Genomic DNA, 21,724 nt, shown 5'->3' with positions numbered 1-21,724 from the left:
TATGACGTCAGAACGGGAACACAACACTATGAGTTCAGAACGGGAACACAACACTATGATGTCACAACGGGAACACAACACTATGATGTCACAACGGGAACACAACACTATGGTGTCACAACGGAACACAACACTATGATGTCACAACGGGAACACAACATTATGATGTCACAACGGGAACACAGGACTATGATGTCACAACGGAACACAACACTAGGATGTCACAACGGAACACAATTCTATGATGTCACAACAGGAACACAACTCTATGACATCACAACGGGAACACAAGACTATGATGTCACAATGGAACACAACACTATGACCTCACATCCGGAACCCAACACTATGATTTCACAACGGAACACAACACTATAATGTCACAACGGAACACAACACTCTGATGTCACAGCAGGAACACAACACTATGACGTCACAACGGGAACACAACACTATGATGTCACAATGGAACACAACACTATGATGTCACAACGAAAAAAACACTACGATGTAACAATGGAAAAAAACACTCTGATGTCACAACGGAACACAACTCTATGACGTCACAACGGGAACACAACACTTTGATGTCACAGCGGAACACAACACTATGATGTCAACACGGAAGACAACTCTATGACGTCACAACGGAACACAACACTATGACGTCACAACGGAACACAACACTATGACGTCACAACGGGAACACAACACTATGATGTCACAGCAAGAACACAACACTATGATGTCACAACGGGAACACAACACTATGATGTAACAACGGAACATAACACTATGACATCACGACAGGACACAGCACAATGATGTCACAACGGAACACAACACTATGATGTCACAACGGAACACAACACTATGACGTCAGAACGGGAACACAACACTATGATGTCAGAACGGGAACACAACACTATGATGTCACAACGGGAACACAACACTATGATGTCACAACGGGAACACAACACTATGATGTCAGAACAGGAACACAACACTATGATGTCACAACGGGAACAAAACACTATGATGTCAAAACGGATCACAACACAATGATGTCACAAAGAAAAAAAACACAATGATGTCACAACGGAACACAACACTATGACGTCACAACGGCAACACAACACTATGATTTCACAACGGAAGACAACACTATGACATCACGACGGAACACAACACAATGATGTCACAACGGAACACAACACTATGACGTCACAACGGCAACACAACACTATGATGTCACAACGGGAACACAACACTATGATGTCACAACGGAAGACAACACTATGACCTCACAATGGAACACAACACTATGATGTCACAATGGAACACAACACTATGATGTCATAACGGGAACACAACACTATGATGTCACAACGGGAACACAACACTATGGTGTCACAACGGAACACAACACTATGATGTCACAACGGGAACACAACATTATGATGTCACAACGGGAACACAGGACTATGATGTCACAACGGAACACAACACTAGGATGTCACAACGGAACACAATTCTATGACGTCACAACAGGAACTCAACTCTATGACATCACAACGGGAACACAGGACTATGATGTCACAATGGAACACAACACTATGACCTCACATCCGGAACCCAACACTATGATTTCACAACGGAACACAACACTATGACATCACAACGGAACACAACACAATGATGTCACAACGGAACAAAACACTATGACGTCACAACGGCAACACAACACTATGATGTTACAATGGAACACAAAACACTCTGATGTCACAACGGCAACACAACACTATGATGTCACAATGGAACACAAAACACTCTGATGTCACAACGGAACACAACACTATGATGTCACAACGAGAACACAGGACTATGATGTCACAACGGAACACAACACTATGACCTCACATCCGGAACCCAACACTATGATGTCACAACGGGAACACAACACTATGATGTCACAACGGGAACACAACACTATGATGTCACAACGGAAAAAAACACTATGATGTCACAACGGAAAAAAACACTATGACGTCACAACGGGAACACAACACTATGATGTAACAACGGGAACACAACACTATGATGTCACAACGGGAACACAACATTATGATGTCACAACGGGAACACAGGACTATGATGTCACAACGGAACACAACACTATGATGTCACAACCGGAACACAATTCTATGATGTCACAAATGGAACACAACACTATGATGTCAAAACGGAACACAACACTATGACGTCACAACGGGAACACAGGACTATGATGTCACAATGGAACACAACACTATGACCTCACATCCGGAACCCAACACTATGATTTCACAACGGAAGACAACACTATGACATCACGACGGAACACAATGCAATGATGTCACAACGGAAAAAAACACTATGACGTCACAACGGCAACACAACACTATGATGTCACAACGGGAACACAACACTATGATGTCACAACGGGAACACAACACTACGATGTCACAACGGAACACAACACTATGATGTCACAACGAAAAAAACACTATGACGTCACGACGGAACACAACACAATGATGTCACAACGGAACACAACACTATGATGTCACAACGGAACACAACACTATGACGTCACAACGGGAACACAACACTATGATGTCACAACGGGAACACAACACTATGATGTCACAACGGGAACACAACACTATGATGTCACAACGGGAACACAACACTATGATGTCAAAACGGGAACACAACACTATGATGTCACAACGGGAACACAACACTATGATGTCACAACAGGAACACAACACTATGACATTACAACCGGAACACAACACTATGACGTCACAACGGGAACACAACACTATGATGTCACAACGTGAACACAACACTATGATGTCACAACGGAACACAACAATATGATGTCACAACGGAAAAAAACACTATGACGTCACAACGGGAACACAACACTATGATGTCACAATGGAACACAAAACACTCTGATGTCACAACGGCAACACAACACTATGATGTCACAATGGAACACAAAACACTCTGATGTCACAACGGAACACAGCACTATGATGTCACCATGAGAACACAGGACTATGATGTCACAACGGAACACAACACTTTGACCTCACATCCGGAACCCAACACTATGATGTCACAACGGAACACAACACTATGATGTCACAACGGGAACACAACACTATGATGTCACAACGGAACACAACACTATGATGTCACAACGGAAAAAAACACTATGATGTCACAACGGAAAAAAACACTATGACGTCACAACGGGAACACAACACTATGATGTAACAACGGGAACACAACACTATGATGTCACAACGGGAACACAACATTATGATGTCACAACGGGAACACAGGACTATGATGTCAAAACGGAACACAAAACTAGGATGTCACAACGGAACACAACACTATGATGTCACAATGGAACACAATTCTATGATGTCACAACAGGAACACAACACTATGATGTCACAACGGGAACACAACACTATGATGTCACAACGGGAACACAACACTATGATGTCACAACGGAAAAAAACACTATGATGTCACAACGGAAAAAAACACTATGACGTCACAACGGGAACACAACACTATGATGTAACAACGGGAACACACCTCTATGACATCACAACGGGAACACAGGACTATGATGTCACAATGGAACACAACACTATGACCTCACATCCGGAACCCAACACTATGATTTCACAACGGAAGACAACAGTATGACATCATGACGGAACACAAAACAATGATGTCACAACGGAACACAACCCTATGATTTCACAACGGAAGACAACACTATGACATCACGACGGAACACAACACAATGATGTCACAACGGAACACAACACTATGACGTCACAACGGCAACACAACACTATGATGTCACAACGGGAACACAATACTATGATGTCACAACGGAAGACAACACTATGACGTCACAACGGGAACACAACACTATGACGTCACAATGGAACACAACACTATGATGTCACAATGGAACACAACACTATGACGTCATAACGGGAACACAAAACTATGATGTCACAACGGGAACACAACACTATGGTGTCACAACGGAACACAACACTATGATGTCACAACGGGAACACAACATTATGATGTCACAACGGGAACACAGGACTATGATGTCACAACGGAACACAACACTAGGATGTCACAACGGAACACAATTCTATGATGTCACAACAGGAACACAACTCTATGACATCACAACGGGAACACAGGACTATGATGTCACAATGGAACACAACACTATGACCTCACATCCGGAACCCAACACTATGATTTCACAACGGAACACAACACTATGACATCACGACGGAACACAACACAATGATGTCACAACGGAACAAAACACTATGACGTCACAACGGCAACACAACACTATGATGTCACAATGGAACACAAAACACTATGATGTCACAACGGCAACACAACACTATGATGTCACAATGGAACACAAAACACTCTGATGTCACAACGGAACACAACACTATGATGTCACAACGAGAACACAGGACTATGATGTCACAACGGAACACAACACTATGACCTCACATCCGGAACCCAACACTATGATGTCACAACGGAACACAACACTATGATGTCACAACGGGAACACAACACTATGATGTCACAACGGAACACAACACTATAACATAACAATGGGAACACAACACCATAATGTCACAACGTGAACACAACACTATGATGTCACAACGGAACACAACACTATGATGTCACAACGGAAAAAAACACTATGATGTCACAACGGAAAAAAACACTATGACGTCACAACGGGAACACAACACTATGATGTAACAACGGGAACACAACACTATGATGTCACAACGGGAACACAACATTATGATGTCACAACGGGAACACAGGACTATGATGTCACAACGGAACACAACACTATGATGTCACAACCGGAACACAATTCTATGATGTCACAACAGGAACACAACACTATGATGTCAAAACGGAAAACAACTCTATGACGTCACAACGGGAACACAACACTATGATGTCACAACGGAAGACAACACTATGACGTCACATCCGGAACCCAACACTATGATTTCACAACGGAAGACAACACTATGACATCATGACGGAAAACAAAACAATGATGTCACAACGGAACACAACACTATGACGTCACAACGGCAACACAACACTATGATTTCACAACAGAAGACAACACTATGACATCACGACGGAACACAACACAATGATGTCACAACGGAACACAACACTATGACGTCACAACGGGAACACAACACTATGATGTCACAACGGGAACACAACACTATGATGTCACAACGGAAGACAACACTATGACGTCACAACGGGAACACAACACTATGACGTCACAATGGAACACAACACTATGATGTCACAATGGAACACAACAGTATGACGTCATAACGGGAACACAACACTATGATGTCACAACGGGAACACAACACTATGGTGTCACAACGGAACACAACACTATGATGTCACAACGGGAACACAACATTATGATGTCACAACGGGAACACAGGACTATGATGTCACAACGGAACACAACACTAGGATGTCACAACGGAACACAATTCTATGATGTCACAACAGGAACACAACACAATGATGTCACAACGGAACACAACACTATGACGTCACAACGGCAACACAACACTATGATGTAACAACAGAACACAACACTATGATGTCAACACAGAAAACAACTCTATGACGTCACAACGGGAACACAACACTATGATGTCACAGCAGGAACACAACACTATGATGTCACAACGGGAACATAACATTATGATGTCACAATGGAACAAAACACTATGATGTCACAACGAAAAAAACACTATGACATCACGACGGAACACAACACAATGATGTCACAACGGAACACAACACTATGATGTCACAACGGAACACAACACTATGACGTCACAACGGGAACACAACACTATGACGTCACAACGGGAACACAACACTATGATGTCACAACGGGAACACAACACTATGATGTCACAACGGGAACACAACACTATGATGTCACAACAGGAACAGAACACTATGATGTCACAACGGAACACAACACTATGATGTCACAACGAAAAAAAACACTATGACGTCACAACGGCAACACAACACTATGATGTCACAATGGAACACAAAACACTATTATGTCACAACGGAACACAACACTATGATGTCACAACGGGAACACAACACTATGATGTCACAACGGAACACAACACTATGACATTACAACCGGAACACAACACTATGACGTCACAACGGGACCACAACACTATGATGTCACAACGTGAACACAACACTATGATGTCACAACGGAACACAACAATATGATGTCACAACGAAAAAAAAACACTATGACGTCACAACGGGAACACAACACTATGATGTCACAATGGAACACAAAACACTCTGATGTCACAACGGCAACACAACACTATGATGTCACAATGGAACACAAAACACTCTGATGTCACAACGGAACACAACACTATGATGTCACAAATGAGAACACAGGACTATGATGTCACAACGGAACACAACACTATGATGTCACAACGGGAACACAACACTATGATCTCACAACGGAACACAAAACTATGACATCACAATGGGAACACAACACCATAATGTCACAACGGGAACACAACACTATGATGTCACAATGGAACACAACACTATGATGTCACAACGGAAAAAAACACTATGATGTCACAACGGAAAAAAACACTATGATGTCACAACAGGAACACAACACTATGATGTCACAATGGAACACAAAACACTCTGATGTCACAACGGAACACAAAACTATGACCTCACAACCGGAACACAATTCTATGATGTCACAATAGGAAAATACACTATGACCTCACAACCGGAACACAATTCTATGATGTCACAATAGGAACACAACACTATGATGTCAAAACGGAACACAACTCTATGACGTCACAACGGGAACACAGGACTATGATGTCACAACGGAACACAACACTGTGACATCAGAACGAGAACACAACACTATGATGTCACAACGAGAACACAACACTATGATGTCACAATGGAACACAAAACACTCTGATGTCACAACGGAACACAACACTATGACCTCACAACCGGAACACAATTCTATGATGTCACAACAGGAACAAAACACTATGATGTCAAAACGGAACACAACTCTATGACGTCACAACGGGAACACAACACTATGATGTCACAATGGAACACAACACTGTGACATCAGAACGAGAACACAACACTATGATGTCACAACGAGAACACAACACTATGATGTCACAATGGAACACAAAACACTCTGATGTCACAACGGAACACAACACTATGACCTCACAACCGGAACACAATTCTATGATGTCACAACAGGAACACAACACTATGATGTCAAAACGGAACACAACTCTATGACGTCACAACGGGAACACAACACTATGATGTCACAACGACAACACAACACTATGATGTCACAACGGGAACACAACACTATGATGTCACAACGGAAGACAACACTATGACGTCACAACGGGAACACAACACTATGATGTCACAATGGAACACAACACTATGATGTCACAATGGAACACAACACTATGACGTCATAACGGGAACACAACACTATGATGTCACAACGGGAACACAACACTATGATGTCACAACGGGAACAAAACATTATGATGTCACAACGGGGACACAGGACTATGATGTCACAACGGAACACAACACTAGGATGTCACAACGGAAAACAACACTATGATGTCACAACCGGAACACAATTCTATGATGTCACAACAGGAACACAACACTATGATGTCAAAACGGAACACAACTCTATGACGTCACAACGGGAACACAGGACTATGATGTCACAATGGAACACAACACTATGACCTCACATCCGGAACCCAACACTATGATGTCACAACGGAAGACAACACTATGACATCACGACGGAACACAACACTATGATGTCACAACGGAACACAACACTATGATGTCACAACAGGAACACAACACTATGATGTCACAACGGGAACACAACATTATGATGTCACAACGGGAACACAGGACTATGATGTCAAAACGGAACACAACTCTTTGACGTCACAACGGGAACACAACACTATGATGTCACAACGGAAAAAAACACTATGATGTCACAACGGACAAAAACACTATGAAGTCACAACGGGAACACAACACTATGATGTCACAATGGAACACAACACTATGACGTCAAAACGGGAACACAACACTATGATGTCACAACGGGAACACAACACTATGATGTCAACACGGAACACAACTCTATGACGTCACAACGGAACACAACACTGTAATGTCACAACGGAACACAACACTCTGATGTCACAATGGAACACAACACTATAATGTCAGAACGGGAACACAACACTATGATGTCAAAACGGAACACAACTCTATGACGTCACAACGGGAACACAACACTATGATGTCACAACGACAACACAACACTATGATGTCACAACGGGAACACAACACTATGATGTCACAACGGAAGACAACACTATGACGTCACAACGGGAACACAACACTATGATGTCACAATGGAACACAACACTATGATGTCACAATGGAACACAACACTATGACGTCATAACGGGAACACAACACTATGATGTCACAACGGGAACACAACACTATGATGTCACAACGGGAACAAAACATTATGATGTCACAACGGGGACACAGGACTATGATGTCACAACGGAACACAACACTAGGATGTCACAACGGAAAACAACACTATGATGTCACAACCGGAACACAATTCTATGATGTCACAACAGGAACACAACACTATGATGTCAAAACGGAACACAACTCTATGACGTCACAACGGGAACACAGGACTATGATGTCACAATGGAACACAACACTATGACCTCACATCCGGAACCCAACACTATGATGTCACAACGGAAGACAACACTATGACATCACGACGGAACACAACACTATGATGTCACAACGGAACACAACACTATGATGTCACAACAGGAACACAACACTATGATGTCACAACGGGAACACAACATTATGATGTCACAACGGGAACACAGGACTATGATGTCAAAACGGAACACAACTCTTTGACGTCACAACGGGAACACAACACTATGATGTCACAACGGAAAAAAACACTATGATGTCACAACGGACAAAAACACTATGAAGTCACAACGGGAACACAACACTATGATGTCACAATGGAACACAACACTATGACGTCAAAACGGGAACACAACACTATGATGTCACAACGGGAACACAACACTATGATGTCAACACGGAACACAACTCTATGACGTCACAACGGAACACAACACTGTAATGTCACAACGGAACACAACACTCTGATGTCACAATGGAACACAACACTATAATGTCAGAACGGGAACACAACACTATGATGTCACAACGGGAACACAACACTATGATGTCACAATGGAACACAACACTATGATGTCACAACGAAAAAAAACACTATGATGTAACAATGGAAAAAAACACTCTGATGTCACAACGGAACAAAACACTTTGATGTCACAATGGAACACAACACTATGACGTCACAACGGGAACACAACACTATGATGTCACAACGGGAACACAACACTATAATGTCACAACGGAACACAACACTCTGATGTCACAGCAGGAACACAACACTATGACGTCACAACGGGAACACAACACTATGATGTCACAATGGAACACAACACTATGATGTCACAACGAAAAAAAACACTACGATGTAACAATGGAAAAAAACACTGATGTCACAACGGAACACAACTCTATGACGTCACAACGGGAACACAACACTTTGATGTCACAGCGGAACACAACACTATGATGTCAACACGGAACACAACTCTATGACGTCACAATGGAACACAACACTATAATGTCACAACGGAACACAACACTCTGATGTCACAACGGGAACACAACACTATAATGTCACAACGGAACACAACACTCTGATGTCACAGCAGGAACACAACACTATGACGTCACAACGGGAACACAACACTATGATGTCACAATGGAACACAACACTATGATGTCACAACGAAAAAAAACACTACGATGTAACAATGGAAAAAAACACTCTGATGTCACAACGGAACACAACTCTATGACGTCACAACGGGAACACAACACTTTGATGTCACAGCGGAACACAACACTATGATGTCAACACGGAACACAACTCTATGACGTCACAATGGAACACAACACTATAATGTCACAACGGAACACAACACTCTGATGTCACAGCAGGAACACAACACTATGACGTCACAACGGGAACACAACACTATGATGTCACAATGGAACACAACACTATGATGTCACAGCAAGAACACAACACTATGATGTCACAACGGGAACACAACACTATGATGTAACAACGGAACATAACACTATGACATCACGACAGGACACAACACAATGATGTCACAACGGAACACAACACTATGATGTCACAACGGAACACAACACTATGACGTCACAACGGGAACACAACACTATGATGTCAGAACGGGAACACAACACTATGATGTCACAACGGGAACACAACACTATGATGTCACAACGGGAACACAACACTATGATGTCAGAACAGGAACACAACACTATGATGTCACAACGGGAACAAAACACTATGATGTCAAAACGGATCACAACACAATGATGTCACAAAGAAAAAAAACACTATGATGTCCCAATGGAACACAACACTATGATGTCACAATGGAACACAACACTATGATGTCGAAACGGGAACAAAACACTATGATGTCACAACGGAACACAACACTATGATGTCACAACGGGGACAGAGGACTATGATGTCACAACGGAACACAACACTAGGATGTCACAACGGAACAAAACACTATGATGTCACAACGGGAACACAACACTAAAATGTCACAACGGAACACAACACTATGATGTCACAAAGGGAACACAACACTATGATGTGACAACGGAACACAACACTATGATGTCACAATGGGAACACAACACTATGATGTCAGAACGGAACACAACACTATGAAATCACAATGGGAACACAACACTATGATGTCACAACGGAACACAACACTATGATGTCATAACGGGAACACAACACTATGATGTCACAACGGGAACACAACATTATGATGTCACAACGGGAACACAGGACTATGATGTCACAACGGAACACAACACTATGATGTCACAATGGAACACAACACTATGATGTCACAACGGAAAAAAACACTATGACGTCACAATGAGAACACAACACTATGACATTACAACCGGAACACAACACTATGACGTCACAACGGGAACACAACACTATGATGTCACAACGTGAACACAACACTATGATGTCACAACGGAACCCAACAATATGATGTCACAACGGAAAAAACCACTATGACGTCACAACGGGAACACAACACTATGATGTCACAATGGAACACAAAACACTCTGATGTCACAACGGCAACACAACACTATGATGTCACAATGGAACACAAAACACTCTGATGTCACAACGGAACACAACACTATGATGTCACAACGAGAACACAGGACTATGATGTCACAACGGGAACACAACACTATGACCTCACATCCGGAACCCAACACTATGATGTCACAACGGAACACAACACTATGATGTCACAACGGGAACACAACATTATGATGTCACAACGGGAACACAGGACTATGATGTCACAACGGAACACAACACTATGATGTCACAATGGAACACAACACTATGATGTCACAACGGAAAAAAACACTATGACGTCACAATGGGAACACAAATCTATGACATTACAACCGGAACACAACACTATGATGTCACAACGGAACACAACAATATGATGTCACAATGGAACACAAAACACTCTGATGTCACAATGGAACACAACACTATGACCTCACATCCGGAACCCAACACTATGATTTCACAACGGAAGACAACACTATGACATCATGACGGAACACAACACAATGATGTCACAACGGAAAACAACAGTATGACATCACAACGGCAACACAACACTACGATGTCACAACGGGAACACAACACTATGATGTCAACACAGAAAACAACTCTATGACGTCACAACGGGAACACAACACTATGATGTCACAGCAGGATCACAACACTATGATGTCACAACGGGAACACAACACAATGATGTCACAACGGGAACACAGGACTATGATGTCAAAACGGAACACAACACTATGATGTCACAATGGAACACAACACTATGATGTCACAACGGAAAAAAACACTATGACGTCACAACGGCAACACAACACTACGATGTCACAACGGGAACACAACACTATGATGTCAACACAGAAAACAACTCTATGACGTCACAACGGGAACACAAAACTATGATGTCACAGCAGGAACACAACACTATGATGTCACAACAGGAACACAACACAATGATGTCACAACGGAACAAAACACTATGATGTCACAACGAAAAAAACACTATGACATCACGATGGAACACAACACAATGATGTCACAATGGAACACAACACTATGATGTCACAACGGAACACAACACTATGACGTCACAACGGGAACACAACACTGTGATGTCACAACGGAACACAACACTATGACGTCACAACGGGAACACAACACTATGATGTCACAACGGGAACACAACACTATGATGTCACAACGGGAACACAACACTATGATGTCACAATGGAACACAACACTATGATGTCACAACGGGAACAAAACACTATGATGTCCCAATGGAACACAACACTATGATGTCACAATGGAACACAACACTATGATGTCGAAACGGGAACAAAATACTATGATGTCACAACGGAACACAACACTATGATGTCAAAACGGGAACAAAACACTATGATGTCACAACGGGAACACAGGACTATGATGTCACAACGGAACACAACACTATGATGTCACAATGGAACACAACACTATGATGTCACAACGGAACACAACACTGTGACATCACAACGGGAACACAACACTATGATGTCACAACGGAACAAAACACTATGATGTCACAACGGGAACACAACACTATGATGTCACAACGGAACACAACACTATGATGTCACAAAGGGAACACAACACTATGATGTGACAACGGAACACAACACCATGATGTCACAATGGGAACACAACACTATGATGTCACAACGGAACACAACACTATGAAATCACAATGGGAACACAACACTATGATGTCACAACGGAACACAACACTATGATGTCATAATGGGAACACAACACTATGATGTCACAACGGGAACACAACATTATGATGTCACAACGGGAACACAGGACTATGATGTCACAACGGAACACAACACTATGATGTCACAACGGAAAAAAACACTATGACGTCACAATGGGAACACAACACTATGACATTACAACCGGAACACAACACTATGATGTCACAACGGAACACAACAATATGATGTCACAACGAAAAAAAACACTATGACGTCACAGCGGGAACACAAAACTATGATGTCACAATGGAACACAAAACACTCTGATGTCACAACGGCAACACAACACTATGATGTCACAATGGAACACAAAACACTCTGATGTCACAACGGAACACAACACTATGATGTCACAACGAGAACACAACACTATGATGTCATAACGGGAACACAACACTATGATGTCACAACGGGAACACAGGACTATGATGTCACAACGGAACACAACACTATGATGTCACAATGGAACACAACACTATGATGTCACAACGGAACACAACACTGTGACATCACAACGGGAGCACAACACTATGATGTCACAACGGAACACAACACTATGATGTCACAAAGGGAACACAACACTATGATGTGACAACGGAACACAACACTATGATGTCACAATGGGAACACAACACTATGATGTCACAACGGAACACAACACTATGAAATCACAATGGGAACACAACACTATGATGTCACAACGGAACACAAGACTATGATGTCATAACGGGAACACAACACTATGATGTCACAACGGGAACACAACATTATGATGTCACAACGGGAACACAGGACTATGATGTCACAACGGAACACAACACTATGATGTCACAATGGAACACAACACTATGATGTCACAACGGAAAAAAACACTATGACGTCACAATGGGAACACAACACTATGACATTACAACCGGAACACAACACTATGATGTCACAACGGAACACAACAATATGATGTCACAACGAAAAAAAACACTATGACGTCACAGCGGGAACACAAAACTATGATGTCACAATGGAACACAAAACACTCTGATGTCACAACGGCAACACAACACTATGATGTCACAATGGAACACAAAACACTCTGATGTCACAACGGAACACAACACTATGATGTCACAACGAGAACACAACACTATGATGTCATAACGGGAACACAACACTATGATGTCACAACGGGAACACAGGACTATGATGTCACAACGGAACACAACACTATGATGTCACAATGGAACACAACACTATGATGTCACAACGGAACACAACACTGTGACATCACAACGGGAGCACAACACTATGATGTCACAACGGAACACAACACTATGATGTCACAAAGGGAACACAACACTATGATGTGACAACGGAACACAACACTATGATGTCACAATGGGAACACAACACTATGATGTCACAACGGAACACAACACTATGAAATCACAATGGGAACACAACACTATGATGTCACAACGGAACACAAGACTATGATGTCATAACGGGAACACAACACTATGATGTCACAACGGGAACACAACATTATGATGTCACAACGGGAACACAGGACTATGATGTCACAACGGAACACAACACTATGATGTCACAATGGAACACAACACTATGATGTCACAACGGAAAAAAACACTATGACGTCACAATGGGAACACAACACTATGACATTACAACCGGAACACAACACTATGATGTCACAACGGAACACATCAATATGATGTCACAACGGAAAAAAACACTATGACGTCACAACGGGAACACAACACTATGATGTCAGAATGGAACACAAAACACTCTGATGTCACAACGGGAACACAACACTATGATGTCACAATGGAACACAAAACACTCTGATGTCACAACGGAACACAACACTATGATGTCACAACGAGAACACAGGACTATGATGTCACAATGGAACACAACACTATGACCTCACATCCGGAACCCAACACTATGATGTCACAACGGAACACAACACTATGATGTCACAACGGGAACACAACACTATGATGTCACAACGGAACACAACACTATGACATCACAATGGGAACACAACACCATAATGTCACAACGGGAACACAACACTATGATGTCACAACGGAACACAACACTATGATGTCACAACGGAAAAAAACACTATGATGTCACAACGGAAAAAAACACTATGATGTCACAACAGGAACACAACACTATGATGTCACAATGGAACACAACACTATGATGTCAAAACGGAACACAACTCTATGACGTCACAACGGGAACACAGGACTATGATGTCACAATGGAACACAACACTATGACCTCACATCCGGAACCCAACACTATGATTTCACAACGGAAGACAACACTATGACATCATGACGGAACACAACACAATGATGTCACAACGGAACACAACACTATGATGTCACAACGGAACACAACACTATGATGTCACAACGGGAACACAACACTATGATGTGACAACGGAACACAACACTATGATGTCACAACGGGAACACAACACTATGATGTCACAACGGGAACACAACACTATGATGTCAGAACAGGAACACAACACTATGATGTCACAATGGAACACAACACTATGATGTCACAACGGGAACAAAACACTATGATGTTAAAACGGAACACAACACTATGATGTCACAACGAAAAAAAACACTATGATGTCCCAATGGAACACAACACTATGATGTCACAACGGGATCACAACACTATGATGTCACAACGGGAACACAACACTATGATGTCACAACGGGAACACAACACTATGATGTCAGAACAGGAACACAACACTATGATGTCACAATGGAACACAACACTATGATGTCACAACGGGAACAAAACACTATGATGTCAAAACGGAACACAACACTATGATGTCACAACGAAAAAAAACACTATGATGTCCCAATGGAACACAACACTATGATGTCACAATGGAACACAACACTATGATGTCGAAACGGGAACAAAATACTATGATGTCACAACGGAACACAACACTATGATGTCATAACGGGAACACAACACTATGATGTCACAACGGGAACACAGGACTATGATGTCACAACGGAACACAACACTATGATGTCACAATGGAACACAACACTATGATGTCACAACGGAACACAACAGTGTGACATCACAACGGGAACACAACACTATGATGTCACAACGGAACAAAACACTATGATGTCACAACGGGAACACAACACTATGATGTCACAACGGAACACAACACTATGATGTCACAAAGGGAACACAACACTATGATGTGACAACGGAACACAACACTATGATGTCACAATGGGAACACAACACTATGATGTCACAACGGAACACAACACTATGAAATCACAATGGGAACACAACACTATGATGTCACAACGGAACACAACACTATGATATCATAATGGGAACACAACACTATGATGTCACAACGGGAACACAACATTATGATGTCACAACGGGAACACAGGACTATGATGTCACAACGGAACACAACACTATGATGTCACAATGGAACACAACACTATGATGTCACAACGGAAAAAAACACTATGACGTCACAATGGGAACACAACACTATGACATTACAACCGGAACACAACACTATGATGTCACAACGGAACACAACAATATGATGTCACAACGAGAAAAAACACTATGACGTCACAACGGGAACACAACACTATGATGTCACAATGGAACACAAAACACTCTGATGTCACAACGGCAACACAACACTATGATGTCACAATGGAACACAAAACACTCTGATGTCACAACGGAACACAACACTATGATGTCACAACGAGAACACAACACTATGATGTCATAACGGGAACACAACACTATGATGTCACAACGGGAACACAGGACTATGATGTCACAACGGAACACAACACTATGATGTCACAATGGAACACAACACTATGATGTCACAACGGAACACAACACTGTGACATCATAACGGGAACACAACACTATGATGTCACAACGGAACTAAACACTATGATGTCACAACGGGAACACAACACTATGATGTCACAACGGAACACAACACTATGATGTCACAAAGGGAACACAACACTATGATGTGACAACGGAACACAACACTATGATGTCACAATGGGAACACAACACTATGATGTCACAACGGAACACAACACTATGAAATCACAATGGGAACACAACACTATGATGTCACAACGGAACACAACACTATGATGTCATAACGGGAACACAACACTATGATGTCACAACGGGAACACAACATTATGATGTCACAACGGGAACACAGGACTATGATGTCACAACGGAACACAACACTATGATGTCACAATGGAACACAACACTATGATGTCACAACGGAAAAAAACACTATGACGTCACAATGAGAACACAACACTATGACATTACAACCGGAACACAACACTATGACGTCACAACGGGAACACAACACTATGATGTCACAACGTGAACACAACACTATGATGTCACAACGGAACCCAACAATATGATGTCACAACGGAAAAAAACACTATGACGTCACAACGGGAACACAACACTATGATGTCACAATGGAACACAAAACACTCTGATGTCACAACGGCAACACAACACTATGATGTCACAATGGAACACAAAACACTCTGATGTCACAACGGAACACAACACTATGATGTCACAACGAGAACACAGGACTATGATGTCACAACGGAACACAACACTATGACCTCACATCCGGAACCCAACACTATGATGTCACAACGGAACACAACACTATGATGTCACAACGGGAACACAACATTATGATGTCACAACGGGAACACAGGACTATGATGTCACAACGGAACACAACACTATGATGTCACAATGGAACACAACACTATGATGTCACAACGGAAAAAAACACTATGACGTCACAATGGGAACACAACACTATGACATTACAACCGGAACACAACACTATGATGTCACAACGGAACACAACACTATGATTTCACAACGGAAGACAACACTATGACATCATGACGGAACACAACACAATGATGTCACAACGGAACACAACACTATGATGTCACAACGGAACACAACACTATGATGTCACAACGGGAACACAACACTATGATGTGACAACGGAACACAACACTATGATGTCACAACGGGAACACAACACTATGATGTCACAACGGGAACACAACACTATGATGTCAGAACAGGAACACAACACTATGATGTCACAATGGAACACAACACTATGATGTCACAACGGGAACAAAACACTATGATGTAAAAACGGAACACAACACTATGATGTCACAACGAAAAAAAACACTATGATGTCCCAATGGAACACAACACTATGATGTCACAATGGAACACAACACTATGATGTCGAAACGGGAACAAAATACTATGATGTCACAATGGAACACAACACTATGACCTCACATCCGGAACCCAACACTATGATTTCACAACGGAAGACAACACTATGACATCATGACGGAACACAACACAATGATGTCACAACGGAACACAACACTATGACGTCACAACGGCAACACAACACTACAATGTCACAACGGGAACACAAAACTATGATGTCACAACGGAACACAACACTATGAAATCACAATGGGAACACAACACTATGATGTCACAACGGAACACAAGACTATGATGTCATAACGGGAACACAACACTATGATGTCACAACGGGAACACAACATTATGATGTCACAACGGGAACACAGGACTATGATGTCACAACGGAACACAACACTATGATGTCACAATGGAACACAACACTATGATGTCACAACGGAAAAAAACACTATGACGTCACAATGGGAACACAACACTATGACATTACAACCGGAACACAACACTATGATGTCACAACGGAACACAACAATATGATGTCACAACGGATAAAAACACTATGACGTCACAACGGGAACACAACACTATGATGTCAGAATGGAACAGAAAACACTCTGATGTCACAACGGCAACACAACACTATGATGTCACAATGGAACACAAAACACTCTGATGTCACAACGGAACACAACACTATGATGTCACAACGAGAACACAGGACTATGATGTCACAATGGAACACAACACTATGACCTCACATCCGGAACCCAACACTATGATGTCACAACGGAACACAACACTATGATGTCACAACGGGAACACAACACTATGATGTCACAACGGAACACAACACTATGACATCACAATGGGAACACAACACCATAATGTCACAACGGGAACACAACACTATGATGTCACAACGGGAACACAACACTATGATGTCACAACGGAAAAAAACACTATGATGTCACAACGGAAAAAAACACTATGATGTCACAACAGGAACACAACACTATGATGTCACAATGGAACACAACACTATGATGTCAAAACGGAACACAACTCTATGACGTCACAACGGGAACACAGGACTATGATGTCACAATGGAACACAACACTATGACCTCACATCCGGAACCCAACACTATGATTTCACAACGGAAGACAACACTATGACATCATGACGGAACACAACACAATGATGTCACAACGGAACACAACACTATGATGTCACAACGGAACACAACACTATGATGTCACAACGGGAACACAACACTATGATGTGACAACGGAACACAACACTATGATGTCACAACGGGAACACAACACTATGATGTCACAACGGGAACACAACACTATAATGTCAGAACAGGAACACAACACTATGATGTCACAATGGAACACAACACTATGATGTCACAACGGGAACAAAACACTATGATGTCAAAACGGAACACAACACTATGATGTCACAACGAAAAAAAACACTATGATGTCCCAATGGAACACAACACTATGATGTCACAATGGAACACAACACTATGATGTCGAAACGGGAATAAAATACTATGATGTCACAATGGAACACAACACTATGACCTCACATCCGGAACCCAACACTATGATTTCACAACGGAAGACAACACTATGACATCATGACGGAACACAACACAATGATGTCACAACGGAACACAACACCATGACGTCACAACGGCAACACAACACTACAATGTCACAACGGGAACACAACACTATGATGTCAACACAGAAAAAAACACTATGACGTCACAATGGGAACACAACACTATGACATTACAACCGGAACACAACACTATGATGTCACAACGGAACACAACAATATGATGTCACAACGGAAAAAAACACTATGACGTCACAACGGGAACACAACACTATGATGTCACAATGGAACACAAAACACTCTGATGTCACAATGGAACACAACACTATGACCTCACATCCGGAACCCAACACTATGATTTCACAACGGAAGACAACACTATGACATCATGACGGAACACAACACAATGATATCACAACGGAACACAACAGTATGACGTCACAACGGCAACACAACACTACGATGTCACAACGGGAACACAACACTATGATGTCAACACAGAAAACAACTCTATGACGTCACAACGGGAACACAACACTATGATGTCACAGCAGGAACACAACACTATGATGTCACAACGGGAACACAACACAATGATGTCACAACGGGAACACAGGACTATGATGTCACAACGGAACACAACACTATGATGTCACAATGGAACACAACACTATGATGTCACAACGGAAAAAAACACTATGACGTCACAACGGGAACACAACACTATGATGTCACAATGGAACACAAAACACTCTGATGTCACAATGGAACACAACACTATGACCTCACATCCGGAACCCAACACTATGATTTCACAACGGAAGACAACACTATGACATCATGACGGAACACAAGACAATGATGTCACAACGGAACACAACACTATGACGTCACAACGGCAACACAACACTACGATGTCACAACGGGAACAGAACACTATGATGTCAACACAGAAAACAACTCTATGATGTCACAACGGGAACACAACACTATGATGTCACAGCAGGAACACAACACTATGATGTCACAACGGGAACACAACACAATGATGTCACAACGGAACAAAACACTATGATGTCACAACGAAAAAAACACTATGACATCACGACGGAACACAACACAATGATGTCACAATGGAACACAACACTATGATGTCAC

This window comes from Telmatherina bonti (genome assembly GCF_933228915.1).
Source record: "Telmatherina bonti genome assembly, chromosome: 23".
Taxonomy (NCBI): Eukaryota; Metazoa; Chordata; class Actinopteri; order Atheriniformes; family Telmatherinidae; genus Telmatherina; species Telmatherina bonti.
This window is presented reverse-complemented; position numbering follows the sequence as displayed.